This window comes from Pteropus medius, unplaced genomic scaffold, assembly GCF_902729225.1.
Source record: "Pteropus medius unplaced genomic scaffold, Ma_sr-lr_union100, whole genome shotgun sequence".
NCBI lineage: Eukaryota > Metazoa > Chordata > Mammalia > Chiroptera > Pteropodidae > Pteropus > Pteropus medius.
Genome location: NW_024349802.1, coordinates 20,419,726 through 20,436,201, shown reverse-complemented (window position 1 = coordinate 20,436,201; position 16,476 = coordinate 20,419,726). Strand labels below are relative to the sequence as shown.

The 16,476-nt window shown below is 40.6% G+C and overlaps 1 protein-coding gene across 6 annotated transcripts in view; it reads right to left on the bottom strand.

The window, feature by feature from the left end:
- GRIA1 (glutamate ionotropic receptor AMPA type subunit 1) overlaps window positions 1-16,476 on the bottom strand; it is a 279,509-nt gene that overhangs the window by 62,277 nt on the left and 200,756 nt on the right. The window lies entirely within an intron of this gene.

Genomic DNA, 16,476 nt, shown 5'->3' with positions numbered 1-16,476 from the left:
TTATATAAAATCTTCTAAGATAAGCAGGATCTCAATGGTTGGAAAAATAATTGGCATGGCAACTGTTATCCTTCTCTCATTCAAGAGTTAAGAAAATACCAATGGGATTATGGGAAAATGGATCTAATTTAACGACAATTGTGTCCAATGGAGAGGCTGACCCCAAAAAACTCAGCGATCAGAAACTGCGGTAATGAGAGGGGTACGGAGGTGGTCAAGGGACCACCAGGTCTTTGTTTAGTGTCCCATTTGCTAAGGAGGAATAACTCTTCTTGAGTTTTTCAAAGTAACTCACATCTGCTCCATTCACTTGCTTTCCCCTGAGAGAGCTAATCTGGCGAAGGGAAATGCTGTGAAACATCTGCCTTTTCAGATTCTTATGGATCCCTTAGTACAGGCTTCCTCAGGGTTGAGACACTGAAATTCATGAAAATCAGGATCGGTATCACAGACACGTAGGAGGCCTTATCAAAGAGCAGATTGATTTAAACACCACACCCTCACGATGCACATAAATTGGAATTTAATTAGCCCAAACTTGATCGTTCATATAGCTTTCCAGGGATGGTTCTGTCACAAAGTACATTTCTATAACCATTTTATTTTAATTGCCATTTACAGAAAATAAATAATTTAGTGTCATATGAATAAACTCTCTGTTGTCTGCTCCTTATCAGGTAATGAAGTAGCAGTAGCCAAACTAGTTAACACAATACAATATATAGTTTCGACAGTGATTCTCATGGTTTATGTCAGTGGATCAAAACTATGTTCCACTAAGTTTCATTGGTTTGACAAGTGAAATAAACCGTCATAGCGAATTCAGATTACAGGGCCCAGAGTCAGGCCGAATCACTGGGAGCTCTCCATGGTCCTGGTGTCTGCACCGGAATCCACTTCGTCTTTTGATCTGAGTCCCGTGGTATGGATTCTCTTGGCTTCTGCTTTAGATTATTCACCCTCTGAATAGCATGCCACAGTCAAAGCATCCTTGCAAATATTTTTGTTTTCTAATAGGGGGCCTTAGTGACATTCTTGAACTTCCATGAGTGCCATATACAGACATGGACTTTTACAGACTGACTGCTATGCACCAGTGGAAACTGGGATATAGAGGTAAATAAAAATTGAGTTCTGCTTTTTAGGGAGCTCACATTCTAGTTGAGAAAAAAGAAAGAAATTATAGAATCACAGACAGTGTCCTAAGAATTAATAGAAGCACATGAAAAATACATGGGAGTTCTGAGGCAAGAGCTGGCCTAGCAGGTGGAGCGGAGGAGATCAGGGAAGACTCCCCTCAGAGAGTGATATTTGAGCTGGGTTTGGAGAATGAGTCCACTAAACTGAAAAGGAGTGGGATAGACTCTCCAGGCAAAGAGACAGGGAGGTGAAAATTCAAAGAGGGTCCAGGAGTTTGGGATACAACAGAACATAAGAAAGCCCAGAATATAGGAGGGGTAAAGGTAGATAGAGAGAGACAGAGATAGAGAGATACAGACAAGGAGAGGAAAGTAGAAGCCAGACTTTAAAGAACTTTGAAGGCCCCGTTCAGAGGCTTAGGCTTTATCCTGCAGTGTTGTAGAAGAATGAATAGAGTCTGATCAAGGTGATTAGAGGGCTAGATTTGAAGTGCGCAGTGTGGCTTTAGGGAGAGAGCCTGGAAGAAGGAAGGGTTTCTCACTTGAACCTCATCCCTAGGCACATCTGACCTCATGACTGACAAAGCCCTATGTTCTAGTAACCTTGGAGTCTGAGATCTAAAATCTCAAATGGCTAAAGCTAGTTTATAGTGCTATGATGACTTGGCTGAGTCAGAGCAGTTGAAGTGTGATACAGAGGAAGAGAAAGGATTGAAATATAGGTGCGATTCATCGGTTCCTCCTTTCTCCCTCCTAACTGCCTAGAAGCTACTCTGGGACCTTATGATCTCCTTTTTAGATTAATGCAACAATATGCTGCCTATGGCTCTTCTTCTCAGGCTGCCCAATGCCACCAGACTAAGCATCTCAAAAGAAAACTGTCAGCCCATCATTTTTCTATTTATGAACTTACTGATTTATTCTTTATTTCCTGCCTAACATTTAGTCCTTTGCCTGGTTTCAAAACCCTTTAGAATTTGATAATGCTGTCCTATGTTGCTTTTCACATCTCTCCATCAGATGCCTTCTTCATAAGCCCATGACTATTCTTATTTTTGTATTTATGCCCATACTGCTAAACTTTTCTTATATCTGCCAATATAAAAATGTAATGACAAATGCAAATCACAAGTAATATCTTGACATTTATTCACTTATTTTTTCATTGAACATGTATTCATCAAGGCCTTGTGGTAAGTGCTGGATTATAGTGGCGGGCAAGACAGTGAGGCCCTCGCCCCTCCACAAGAGTCTGCCTAGAGCTTTACTATTCAAGGTGCAGCAATGGCTTCACCTGGCAGTTTGTTGGAAATTCAAAATCTTACACCCTACCCCAAACCTACTGAATTCAAATCTCATTTTAACAAGATCCCTAGATAATTTCTGTGCACCAAAAAATTTCAGAAGGAATAGCCTAGGAGATAGGTAGGTATTGATAAAGTAACTGTAATAGCATGTAAAGACTGCTATAGTGCTGAAGGATGGGCATTTTTTTCCACTGAATTAGTGTGTGTGTGTGTGTGTGTGTGTGTGTGTGTGTGTGTAGAGACCACATGTTATTCTCCTTAAGACTCTCCCACTCAGCCTAGTCCTGAGTCCACTGTAGGTGCCTGAGACACACTTTGCTAAAACTGATTGAATTGTTTACAGAAGAACTAAAAAAAATTTGAGAGTTTTAAAGGTTTCAGCAAATGATTGAATTGTTCAATTTTTGTCAGGTACAGTTTTGATTTATTGAGTGTAGGGGATTTTGTTTTGCTGCAGTAGAAAGGGAATATTGTTTATCATTTTCAAAGCCATTGCATTTCACTGTGGTTGACATAAACAGGGGTAAAAATTCACAAGATAAAATGGAACCAAATTTTGCACAGAACAATTTTTGCTCTGTGAGTCAAAGCTATGGGTGAGTTTGCTTTTTCTGAGAGTTATTTTTATTTTTTATCATGTGCAGAGAGAGCTGGTGATTCACAGCAGTCAGTACCCCTAGTGGAACTGCCCCAACACATCCACTACTGAGAAATAACCTGAGACTCAACTGGCACAAAACATGCTACCTGAAAGAAAATCTACATTTTTTTTACTTGTTCATTTCTCTAATGGTGTGCCAATGCAATCCACAGCTTTCTTCATACATTGAGTTGAGACTAAGAGTCAATAAAAGCAAGCATGTTTTGAAAGTATAACAAATTTCTTTTTGTTCCTCAGTACCTTCTGTCTCATTTGATATGCAGTTTCTTCATTTAGGTTAATTTAAATGAAAGAGGATTATTCCCTTTCTGCCTTTCTCTGGAAGTCTCTAGAGTTTTGCATGCTCCATGTTCGAGAACACTACTCAGAAGTGTCCTCAGCTTTATCCATCACTTTCAGGTGTTTTGAAACAGTGTCCAGGAAATCACTGACAGAGTCTCAGTTATTGACTTGTTCTAGCTTTTGAGAAAAACCGCAATCATTGGTGCACCAGTGTAATCATACTATCTCACAGTTAGAAAATGCTGCAGACACGATCTCTTATGAGACTCTGCGTGAAGAGAATCCCTTTACACCTCCCACACCCAATAGAATCATCCAGCCTCTGTTTCAGTGCCCACGAGTAGACTTCACAGACATGTGGTTGCTAGTTATCAAGACTTATTATAAAGTTATACCAATTTAGATAGAGTGGTATAGGGGCAAGAATAGATAAGTATATCAACAGAACAGAATCAGTAGTCTCGGAACTGACCAACATGTATTTAGTGACCTGATTCATGAGAAAAGGGGCATACAATGGAGAAAAAGGATGGCCTGTTCAATAAATGGTGCTAGCTGCACATGGACTATCCATGTGTAATCATCATCATCATCATCATCATCATCATCATCTTGACACTCTATGTTGCACATATCTATGTGACACATAGATCTAAATGTGAAAGGTAAAATTTCAAAAGAAATCATAGATGAGTATTTTCATGACTTTGAGGTAGACAGAGACTTCTTAAGCAAGACACAGCAACTGCTAGCCATAAAGGAAAATAGTTGTTAGATAGACATTAAACATATGTATTTCTGTTCATCACATAACACTGCCAAGAGAGTGAAAAGACAAACCACAGATTAGAAGGCATTGATAATACAGACATCTGGGGGGAAAAACATGTATCAAGGATATGTAAAGAATGCTTCCACAATAATTAGAAAAAGACAGATAACCTAACAGAAGAATAGGTAAGAGATCTACAAAGGAACTTAATAAAAGAGGCTATGAAAATGGCTAATAAACATGAAAAAGGTACTAGACATCAGGTAAATGCAAATTAAAACTATAATATGATATAACACACCCACTTACTAAAATGAAAAAGGCAGATGTAGAATATCTATAACTCATATACATTGCTGATGAGAGTGTAAATTTGTTTTCAGAAAATAGTTTGGCAGAATCTATAATAGGAAATTATAAATAACGTGGCCTAGGAATTCCTCTCTTAGAACAGAATTTCAAGTATGTTCATCAGAATAATCTTTTACAAGAATACTTATAGCAGCATTAGTTATAATGGCTTCATACTGGAATAACCAAATGTTTATCTGCAAATATAGTCACACTTCTGGATTTATTTGTGAATAAAGAAATTGTGGTATATCCAAAAAATGAAACACTATACAAAAATGAGACTTAATGGATTCGAACTGTATGTGATGACATGCAATGAATCTCAAAACACTATATTGAGCAAAAAGAGCCAGACACAAAAGAATACATATTGTACGATTCTACTTATGAGAGTAAAAAACAGCTCAATTAGTAAAATTAATCTAAACATCAGAAGTTAGAATAATGGTTACTCTTACATGGAGAAGGTGCTTGAGATTCTGGTGTTATTCTATAGTAAGTCCTCTCTTATCATCATGGATAGTTTCTGTGACTTTAAGTGAAATGACATAACGAAATCAGTTTTATCATAGACTGCTTAATAGAAACGAGTTAAGTTCCTACAGCATCTCATCAATGCTATAAGAAAACAATACTGAATGAAACAATGTAATTTGAGTTCTGATTACACAGGTATTTTCACTTTATGAAAATTAATTGAGCTGTATATTTATGACTGTGCCCTAATCTGTGTTATAACTCAATAAAATTTTAAAAATCAATCGTGTCAAAAGGGGAAGATATGAGAAAAATCTATCTCCAATTAAAATCTTCCTTTGGTCAGCATGTTACATCAAATTTAGGAGAAAAAGTCCATTGATTGAAAAAGAGATTGAAGTTTAAAATAATAAGGTATGAATCTTCTCTATATAAGTATGAAAAATTTCTTTTCTCCCTTGAGTTTTGATGCAACAGATATGGTAAAATGAATGAGCCATTGGCCAGATGGATTTGCTTCCGGTTTAATGACGTGTCAATCCTTTCTCTTTCTTCAGCTGGATGGGTAGATGAGAACTGACCTTCTACCAATATCCATCTCTACTTTTTGAATCGTCCAAGGATGACATTTGGGGCTGAGGATACACCTGAGCTTGGTAAGTTCACTGTCCCTTTGAAGGTTAGTGTTATCTCCCCAATTAGACTATGGACATCACGAAAGCAAAAACCTGATGTTTCTTATTTCTGTGTATTCTCCAAACAAAAAAGAGAACTGATCAAAGGGGCTCAGTAGGATAAACTTCCCATTGTAGAATGTAAAACCATTCAGACTGATGTCTGGGATCTGAGGAAGGAAAGTGATTTGCCCACTTGGCCACAGTTGTCTCTTCTGACTCCTGTGCTTGTCCAGCCAGGCTCCCTACACATAGCTCTGCTGAGCGAAAACAAACCACACCCCTTCTATTCTGTTCACCTCGGCTTTACCCCTCGATGCAGGGATGTGAAGGCACAGCAACTCAAGTTTGCTAACTCTGATTGTCCTGCTTTGCTGATTCTTTGGAAAAATACTGCCTAAATATGGGGATCCTTGGCTGTGGAAAGTCAGAACAGCATACAGTCTCAAAAAAGCACGGTAATGACCTTGCTTATTTCAGTATTCTGACCTGCAAAATGAGAATACACGTAGCTCTTCTGTTCCTCCTATCCCTTTTCATTTGCCTCCAGGGATTATGATAAAGTTCAAGGCCCTACATATCCTGAAAAGTGTTGAAATCTAAACATCAGTCTTTTGAAAAATTGGTCATTGTTTGTCAAGGGTCCCTTGAGTTATTTGCAACAAACATACTTCATCTGAATCTAGATTATAAAATGCCTTATCCCATTTAATATTTACAATGATTCTAAAATGTATTATCTTCATTTTATGTATAAGGTGTGGCAGATTGTATTTTTTTAGACCAGCACAATAACCCCTCTCCCATTCCATGTGTTCTTCTTACAATGTGATTTAACACTTGTCCTTCTGAATAATAGAAACTATGTTCCTTCCTTTTTGATGTGGCTGGGCTTGTAGCTATAGCAGAACTCACACTATGTGATTCTGAGGTGAGTCCATGAAAGATAAGACACCTTCTGCCCATTTCTCTTTGGAAATTTGTTCTTGGAACCCAGCCACCATCCTGTGAGAAAGCCTAAGCAGAGCATGGAGAGGGTGTGTGTTGTGTTCAGGACAGCAACCTCAACCGTCAGCCATGTGGATGAGTGAGCCTTCAGGCAGTTCTATCCCACAGCTATAAGTCATCCATTCATTTAGTTTTATCCATCTGAGGTCCTAGACATCCTTAAGCAGAGATAAGCCATCTTACTGTGCCCCTTTTCAAATTTTCCTGACCCATGGAATCCATAAGCATAATAAAATGGTCGTTGTTTTATACCACATGTTTGGAGTGGCTTGTTATGCAGTGATAGTAACAGAGGCCCTGAGTTGCAAAGCTAGTTGCCCAGGGTCCCACAGCAAATTAGTGTAAGAAAAGAATTAAGCTCAGGTCTAACACCAGAGCTCGTGCTCTGAACTACTCTGTTGAAAAGCCTTGCATATTTACAAGTTCTGCAGAATTAGTATCTGTCACTCTGGAATGCAGAGAAAACTCCTATAATGCTGACTACTAAGAAACAAAATCAAGTACCAAGGAGATCAGGAGAGGGCTAGTGGTCAGTGCGGCTTGGCAAGGAAGAGTCACTGTCCAGGAGACAAGTTATGCTAGGGAAGTAGGCAGGAGCTCAGATCTAGGTCCTGTACAGGCTTGAGCTGAGGAATAATCCTGGGATCAAATAAATAATTCTGTCAATATCCTTGAGTCATAACACGGCACCTGGCAGCCTTCCCCCTTCTCCTGGGAATAGCCTCCGGACTTCCCTCTGGCTGATGCTGGGCCAGGAGCATAGCCTGAGAAGGAGATGCACATCAGTGAGTCTCAGAAAGCTCTTAGCAAAGGATAAATGATTGGTAGGAAGCCAGGGACAAAGTAGAAAGGAAATAAAGTATTTAACACAAAAGAAGGGAAAGAAAATTAAGATCTTTTGAACATTTGGTATATGTTGGGCACTAGGTAACACACTTTAGCTTTTGTTTGCTCCCGTATATCATATCCTATGATATTAGTATTAGGCCCCTTTTCAAAAGTTGAGGAAGCAGGCTTGGCAGTTAAGTACTAGGTCAAGTGTTATTATCGCACATAACTGGCGGAGTAGATCCAAACCCAGGTCTGTCTGAATAATGAGATACTTGGTCTCAAAACACAGCCATCTCCCCTTCTTTGCTTGGACTCTTTTCCCCTCCCCCGCTGCCCTGACCCACTTGCCTGGAGTTTTTCTGTAAGTCTAGCTTTATTCCTTGGGACTAGCCGATGTCTCCTTCTCTACTCAGCTAACCCAGATCATTTTAGTCCTCAGTGATCTTTCTCTCCTCTCTCCTCTATTGGTTATAAATTCTGTAGTTGTAAATTATTCACATATATATTCTGCTTTATTATATACCTTTTTTCTTGTGTATATTGATTCTTCTACTGACTTATAAAGTCATAGGTCTGAACTCATGTTTCTTGCTTCTTCACATGTGCCATAATGCTTAGCATTGCACTTAAGGCAAAGCTTAAATCCTAAGTGATGCTCAATTAAAACATCTGACTGAATAATCCTCTAAATACATAACCACAGTAACCAGAAACAAAACAAAATAAACTCCTGCTTCATTCTCTCTCCTCATGTCTAGAATGGGCACCTATACAGAGAAAGGACATGAAAGAGATGAATATCAAATAAGTGCCCAGCCAGAACGCTACAAAGAGGAAGGCATCCTTCTGCCTGACAGCCGCTTCTGCCCGCTGCTTGGGAGATAAATAACCTGGCAGCAGCAGTGGCTGGGACTCCTTGAGTATCCAGGCAGGACTTTCTGGATTCCAGAAATTAGACCCGCTGACAGGGTTCCATCCATGGTTAACCAAATCTTAGCACAATCAGTAAAGGTACTGCACAGGGAGTTGGAAGTGACTTATTGGTGGCAACTGAAGAACTAGCCAAACATAGCCCATTTTAGATTCTATGTGTTTTTTGGGTGACATTTTAATGGCTTTGATTCAGATTAGAGGGCCCCCAAAGTCATGGTACTGGGAGTATGATTAAACTTTGTGAGCTCTGAACCTTTGGCCAATGAGTTCCTAGGGATGACTTTGATTGACAGGTCCCACACCTCAACACCTGCCTGCTTCAGTACCTCTTCTCATGGTGAGCCCCACCAGAAATGTCCCTCTTTATTTTTCTTTGCTTTTGTAGAAAATATTATCTCATCTTTCAAGGCACAGTCCAATGCTTCCCAGAAGTCTCTTTTCACTGCAGCCCACATTCTTTTTTCCTTTCTCAGAAAAATTCTGGCACCAAATCTACACACCACAGAATTTAGCCCTTGGTTACACATTCCCCTAGTTCCCTATGTTCCAGAGAGGCAGCATGGTGCAGTGAAAAGAGCCTATAATTTGGGACCAGAACCCATCATTTCCCTGCTGTGCAACCCTGAAGATCTTTGCAAAGCAGCACGGACATCCTTGCTCATCCACCTTAGCAGCTGTATTGTGTTACACTGGATGATGAGCAATCACTTCTTTCCTCAGGCTTCTACTGATGGACAGTGGGCTACTTCCGGCTTTTTAACAGCAGTAAAATGAACATCCTTATATCTACATCTTGTCACATTTGCATAACTCTTTCTGTAAGATAAATGTGTAGACTGCAGCTGATTCTCACCTCAGCAATTTTAAGGCCCGTTGTGATCCTTTTGGCCTCCTCCCTGCCCCCGCAACCATTCATCCCTAATGCGCTATAGTTAAAAACATGCCCTCTCCAGCTCTTGGCTCTGACTATGGGACCCACCCTATGCCCACAGTCACCTCCCAGCCAAAACCACAGGGTGGCCTCTCCAAAGCTCCCCTTCTAACAGTATGGGTCAGCCTCCCTGTGACAACAGCTGTTCTTGTTTTTCGCCCCTTGGGTAAGACTTTTTTCTGTGCCTCCTTATTTTAAAGTCCTCATTCCTTAAGCCACCAGATAATCATAGTGATGGTCATCACTTAGGTGTGTCATTTCTGCATTCATGTGCTTGACACCATTTACTTTATGTTAGGTACCTTGGGCATAATTTACCTATTATCTCCCTTGGACATAGCTAGGGTACAAGTATTTATTTGCCACAGCTGGATGGTGTATATAACTCATATTCAAAACCATCAAGGAGTCTGAGTACACATTCTCCATCAATTCAATTAGGTATGCTTTCATTTTTCCCTATATAGAATTTAGTACTTCTTTCCAGGTGAACAATGGGTTTCTTGATCTCAGATGCTGTATTTCCAGAGAGAGTTAAAAAATAAACAACAGGGAGTTCTCACCAGGAAAATGTAGAACCTGGGAGGATGTAGCCTTGGGAAGGCCTTTCTGGATATAGACCTGGGGACCATCTTTCTTCTAGTACAACCCACCCATGGCCTGGATTTTCCAAGACACATGAAAGAAAAGAAAAACATAGCAATCAGATTGTATGTTTGGAACCAAAAATGAAGCGGGGAAGGGAGAAGGGAATCCTTTTAAAAATATGTAAATATGATATTCCCAGTGTGTCTAAATACATTAAAGATACATTAATACAGTAGTATTAATACAGTAGTATTAAATACAGTATTAATACAGTAGTATTAAAAATACATTAATACAGTAGTATTTCATACTCCCCATCATTCTCCCAGGGGTCTCCAACTGGTGCCTTACAAGCTGAACCTAGGCATGTTTTGCTTCATCTGCACAGAGTTCCCATGGCAATGACTGTCCAGAACTGAGTGGGAGTTGCCCTCTTTAGCTGACACATGCATTCCCCAGTTCACCACAGCCCCCAGCTGACCTCCATTCTTGTGTTACTGAGCTTATACTAATTATTTGTGTGACCTTGGCTAAGTTCCTTCCCTCACTGTAAGCCAGAATCTTCACCTATCAAATTGGAATGAGGGGTGCTAATTATATTTTATTTTGTTTATTGCTTGCCTCCTTCACTAGAAGCGAAGCTCTAGGAGGGCAAATAAATAGTTAACGAATGAGTAAATGGTCCTAAATATCTCTTTCAGCTCTGTGAAACACTTTCTATAAATTTGCCTATTGTCATTTTGGAGGAAAAAAAATCTCTCCAATTAAACTGTTCAAACATAGGACTTCCAGAGCAATCTATAGAGAGCAAGCAATTTGACTTCCCCTTGCTGATGGCCAGAACTGCTGGCTGAGGTGTAGAAAATGATGCTTTTCAGTTGTGTATCTAGGGAAGCTTTTACCCTGCCACTGCATTCATTTTCATACTTTCATGTAGCTTTTGGAGTTTCTGAAACTTGGACCATTGTGCTTCTTAATGGTCTGTGAAACTGCTCAGTATCATAGCCTGGCTCTTGGTCTTGCCATCAGGTAGCAGAGGATTGAAGTTGAAAAGGAAGGAGACATTGGGGTGGGGAGCCACCCAGTGATGGGGGCCGCTCCCAGACAATTCATGCACAGAACACACCTGCCATGATGGCAGAATCCCCTCCCTTGGTCCAGCGCCTCTGTGTTGGCATTGCTTGCTAATGGTAGAGAAACACGATCAAGGGGAATGCACTCTGCTGAATCTCTTTGTGAGCTCCTTCTGGTGCGAGGAGGCAGGGTCAGTGGCAAGGCCTCTGCCTTCAGTAGCCACAATTGCTTCCTATGTGCCCAGGGCCTCGCTCATCTAGCAGTTGACATACCACAGGGCAGTGAGTGGGCAGACCCTGGACTCAGTGTTCTGGCTGTTGATTGGCATCAGTTTTGGCTGACTCATGGACTTTGCTTCTGCACCTCTAAACTGACATCCCTAGACAACATCCTAGTTCAACGACTTTCAAACTTTAATGCCCATCTGCCCTGGGGGAAGGAGAGGACTCATAAAATATATGTATTCCTCCTCTTCGACTGCAGAATCTGGGCACCTGAATTTTGTCAGATATCTAGGTGATTCTGATGCAAGGGGTCTAGCATAAACCCCCATTGCTAGTCCCAAGACTCAAAACATCTATCACAGATTACTTAAATAATTGTCTACAAACCTTTGTGGTACTCGCTGTTCCTTGCAGCAATGAATCTATGTCTTAAAATGGGGCTTATGTTTTCTAAAGGTGAAATAGTTAATAATTTCAGGCTGCTTCCATGAATATTTGGTCTCAGCATCCCTTCTTTCTTCTGCACCACTCAAACGACATCAAGGTGAGCAAGAAGAGACGGTTTGCTTGTCTATCTCTGGGAGGGTTAGAGGGGCAGGTTTCTCCTCATCTCTCATTGCAGAGGCATATTGGTTGCTATGGAATTTGTGTGTGAATGCAAAGGTCAGGCTGTCATTTGTTATCAGTTTGGGCTCCGCTCATTGGCCACCCTGTTCCCATGGCAAATCCGCTATAAGCCCCTCAACAAGTCCATTAGCTGGGGGGCTGTGGTATAGGGTTCCTGGAGATCTCCAAAGTGCCATCACTCCTCCGCTTGAGACTTCTCACTGAGGGTAATTATCTTCACTAGGTGGAGATAATTATCATACATGCTGATACATTTTAAGATCAGGAATAAAAGAGAGAGTTCTGAAAGCTGGAGTCGTAATTTCTTATTTTCCTCCATTCCTCTAAGACCTTCCAAATCCCTCTCATTCTCCTTACGAAGGTCACCTGAACCCAGAAAAGTTCTGACCCCATGGGAAAGCCAATGGGGAAGTGGGGGCTGTGGGAATAAAGAGCTGAAGAGGCTCATTTTTAGTTCGCTTGCAGGCAATGGAGCCTCGGTTGAGACTGTACGGTACGTAGCACTGGACTGGATATCAACAGGTCAGGGGTATTGCCTCAATTACCTTAGAGAAAATTCTCCTCTTGAGTGTGTTTCCTCCTCTGTAACATGAGATAGATAATCTCAATCATCCTAATGATCCCACTGAGCTAAATGTCTCTGCTACTGCAGTTTCATGTTTTCCAAAAGCTTCTGACCTCTTGGATTCACCATTGATGCTTCCCTCTCATCACCCACACGGATCCAGTCCATCGGAAAGTACTGTCAATTTTAATTTCAAAGTAGACCAAATATCCATCTCCACAACCATCATAACTTCCAGCACTATAATTTCCCCAGGATGGCCATGAGAGCATCTTACTTGGTCCCTCTGCTTCCATTCTTGACTATTCTCTGCTTTAATTCATTTGGCTCATAGCTCCCCAAAGTGGTATTTTAGCATGTAAATCAATTCTTCCTTTGCTTAAAACTCTCCAATGTCTTTCCACTGTATTCAGAGTAAAACTCCAAATCTATACCACAGCCACGGGGCCCTATATGCTCTGTCTTCACCTACTTCTTTAATGTTATCTCAAAGCCCTACCTTCCTCATTCACTACAATTCAGACACACTGGTCACTCCTTCCATCCTTGAAAACACTGAGCTCCTTTCTACCTAAGGGCCTTTGCATAGGGCTGTTATGACTCTCGGTTATAATAAACCTAGCTTCTTACCTATCAGCTCGTCAGAGAAACCTTCTTGAATACCCTAAGTAAGTCCCCGTTAGTTCCACTTCCCTTATCTATTGCTACAATAGATTCGTTTTATTCATAGCATATCACAATTTATACATTCACAATTTCTTGTTTAATGCCTGTTTTATACCATGATACTACCAGCTCCTTGAAGCAAATATTCCCACGCCCATGCTCCATCATCAACATATCTTCACGCCCATGCTCCATCATCAACATATCCTCAGCACCTAGTACCATGCCATCTATGTCATAGGCAATTAATAACATCTTTTGAATAAATAAATGACACTGGCTGCAAAGAAGGGAAAAGGTATGGAAAGGAAAGTTGAGGGAACCAAAGAGAAATTTTGACTGTGATGATTTTTGTCTCTCTTTTAATATATCCCTTCTCAAAATGTTCCTCTCTATGAAAAAATAAATCTAAAATATGTATTAAAAATAGATCTTTGGGCATAAGAAGCAGACCTACAAGTCAATTCATGGATGGCGTTCTTATCTGTGATCAGAGCTACAGTGAATTTTAACTTTGAATGTTAAAATAGGTTACACAAAACCAAATTTTCATATAGACATTTTAAAGGAAAAAGGGAAGAGTCTTTAAAGCATTTCAGTAGTGCTGACTGGTACACGTCATTAAATGTGCCATATTATTTTATCTATCCATGGTGCTGGTGTAGAAAACATTGACTTTGGACAATGCTGCTGATTGATGCCTCAACATCCATTCCCAAACCTCTACCCTAGAGGCTAGAGCATCTAAACTCTTGCGTTCCTGGCCTCCTTTGTCTCTAGAAATGACCATTGGCTGCTTCTCTGACTAATGAGATACGACTAGACACCTGCTTGGGGTAAGGAATATTCTGCGAAGCTTTTTTTTCTTGATTCAGAGAGAGAGAAATGGCTGGAGACACTTCTTCCTCTACTTGATGCTTGACTATGGACACAGTATCTGGGAGCGGCCATCTTGTGAATATGAAGGAAAAAAAATCACAGAACAGCTACTCCTGGCTTCATTGTCTGCCTCTATTTTTCTTATAAGGGGAGAAATGTAACTCTATCTATTTATATGACTGTGGTCAGGTTAGTCAGACTATTTTGTTGCTTGCAGGCAACCACATTTGGCCAAATTTCGTTGGCTTTAAGATGAATTTTGAAGAGCTTAAAAAGAGATAGAGTACTTGTGTATGAATGCAGATACAATTCAAATGAGACTTAGTTCCCCCAATTCTAAATTAGCGAGGATTTATGCTATATTCTTTAAGTAAATAGCAAGGACAATTAATTGAAGTTCATTCGAAAGGGTGTTTGATGTACACGAGCTCCTTAAAAGTACCTCCCACCATAGCACCCAGAGTGTCTAACATAGTGCTGTGCATACCATAAAACTGATTGACTTCATCTGGAAATGTGTAAACAACACAGTGACAACGACAACAACAACAACAAGCAACAGCAGCAGCAGCAGCAGCAGCAGCAGCTTCCATGGGGTTTGCAGTTGTCTGGTTGATCTCTGGCTCTGATCACCATTTAAGTGTCCTTGTCTTTTTGTGCAGCTCTAGCAAGATGAAGTATATGCCTTTTTTTGTTTAGCATATATTTTCAAGAAACATCATGATGTATATTGTGACTCTTAAGGGGTTTCTTCAGCCCCTAGGCTCTGGGATAGGTGCGGGTAGGCTCTATAAGGAAGAGACTATCTCGGTGAATAAAATACCTCATTCTGGGAGGTTTACGCCTATGTCTGCCAGACCTTTTAATGCAAAATAATAATATCTTCATCCCGGTTCCTCTGAGGAGAAGTCTCGGGAAGCTAAGTATTGTGGTCTGGAGGGAACCACTGACCATTTCTGATTTGTCCCTGGACTTCTCCAGAAGAAAGAAGTCCAGTGGTTTTTAAGTCAGGGTGAGAACCCTTTCTTCTAGTGAAGTTTTGTAGAAACCCAGTATATAAAATCAACAAAGTAATTAAAAAAAAAAAGCATGAGTTTTATAGTGCGTTCTCTTTGCTGGCTAGATACTGTGTTATGGGGTCAACATGTATCAATCCCTTTTTAATCTTATAACAATACTCGAGGTAGAACCCTTTTTTCCATTTTACCAGTGAAATAACAGCAGAATCGAGTGGAGTAGTTTTATTAAAGATTGGGTGAAGAGAGGCCATATATGTTCTCACTCAGTCTCATCTGCACCTCAGTATCCATTCCTAAGATGCCCCAGTGAAACCCTCAGAAGTCCTGGAAACACAGTTGGAAAACCCTCTCGCAGCCAGAGGTGACAAACTCAAGCACCCTCCCTGAGGCCAGTTGAGTAACAGGAATGAAAGCATGGGGCTGTGCCGAAGTGGGGAATGCACGGATCGGCTGCACAGGGCAGCTGCCACTCAGTTTTGGACAACCATTGCCAAGCTCTGTGCAGGTCCAACAAAAACATGCCCAGCAGAGGACTCAGCTGTCAGCCACCTCGTCAGACCACAAGGGTGCCATTAAGAGGTAAGATGTCCACTGAGGAAGAAACGAATACATAAAAAACAAGCTTGTAGGTCTTTTGAGACACACGCATGTTTTGATAGCCCTACATTACCCTGACTAGATACGAATCATTTCTTTCTTCCTGCTGTTTATCCACCGGACTGATTTATTTTTAAGCAAGCCCTTCCCCTGCTTGGTTTTATCTACTCTTCACCATGTGTTTGCCAGTATTGGCCAAGTATCCAGTCTCACACCTCCTCTCCCACACACCCCCACCCCCAACTGTGTTCTTATTTAAAGAAAAACAAAATTATAATGGTGAACAATGAGAATATCTAAATTACAGAGTAGGCAAAATGAGTCTTGTGGAAAGCTTCTCAGGAAGATTTTATTCCACCGCTACTTAGGAATATTGATCCTCATTGATACTCAAATGCAAAATAATCTTATCTGAGGTAAAGATACCTCCAGCACAGGTCCATGAGGCCTTGACACATGTGCAATTATGCCCTCAGAAAGCGAGCACGTGTGCAAATCTATCTGTGGCAGGCAAAATTCTTAATCATGCCTCCCTGCAAGCTTAGAAACTTGGTAATCAACGAGGGACTGCCTCCTACTGGAAAAAGATTATGCAATTGCAAAAGAAAATACAGTCAGTGCCTATTTATCAGGTAAATTGGAGTGGATTTGTGGCATGGACATCTCAGAATGTACTTGAAAGAACATTACACAAAGACAGGAGAATAAATGTGAGAATTGGTCTAGACTAGTAGTTTTCAAATTCTTCTCCACCATTTTCTACCCTTTCTTCCTTCCTTCCTTCCTTCCTTCCTTCCTTCCTTCCTTCCTTCCTTCCTTCCTTCCTTCCTTCCTTCCTTCCTTCCTTCGCATCAGAATCCTATATCCA